The following is a 1,119-nucleotide window of genomic DNA, read 5'->3' on the forward strand; positions in this document are numbered from 1 at the left end:
ATTATTACCATTATTATCATCATTACTATTTTTGCAATTATCATAATTAATATTATAATCGTTTTCATTATTAACATCATCATCATTATCATCGTAAGGATTTTATCAATACTAATGTCATTGATATTGTCTTTCTTCTTCTTGGTGTTGCTGTTATTGATATGATAATAAAAACATGATGATAATGATAATGAAAATAATAATTGTTATTATTATCATTATCATGATTATCATCATTATTGCTATTATCAGTGTCATCAATTTTATCATTATTATTATAATTATCATCATCATCTTTATCATTATCATCGTTATCATTTTCGTTATCATTATCAATATTGTTATTGATATTGGTATTGGTATCATTACTATTATCGTTATTTGCACGATTATTAATATTATTATCATCATTATCATTATTAGTATTATAATGATTATTATCATCAATGTTATTGTTATTTTTATCGTTATTGTTATTATTAGTATCACTATTATTATATCATCATTATAATAAGTATCATCCTTCTTAATAATATTGCTATTATCATTGTCATTATTGCTATCATTATGATTATCCTAGTTATTATCATTATTATGATCATAATCAATAATATATTTTTTGTTATTATCAACAACAGTATCATTATCTTCATAATTATTATTATCACTGTAATTAATCTTATTACTATCATCATTCAAATTGTTTTAATTGCCATCATTATCATAGTTATGTTGTCGCAATTATTATCATTATCATTACTATCATCATCATCATTATTATTATCATTAGTGTTATTAGTGTTATGAATATCATTATTATCATTATCATCAATATCACTATTATCATTGGCGTCAATATCATTATCATCATTATTATTGTCGTTGAATTGTTATTGTTATCATGATTATTACAGAGGTTATCATAATCATTATTATTATTATCATTATCTTTGTTATCATTATCATTACTATTATTACAAATGTCATATTCATCAATGATAAGACGCACACACATTCATATATATTATTTCTTATATAATTATATATTTTTGATATATATATATATATATATTACATATGATTATAGTATGTATGCGTTATATGTATATATCATATATA

Source organism: Penaeus japonicus, unplaced genomic scaffold, assembly GCF_977035675.1.
Source record: "Penaeus japonicus unplaced genomic scaffold, GWHDUDI00000001_assembly GWHDUDI00000020, whole genome shotgun sequence".
In the NCBI taxonomy this organism is placed as follows: Eukaryota; Metazoa; Arthropoda; class Malacostraca; order Decapoda; family Penaeidae; genus Penaeus; species Penaeus japonicus.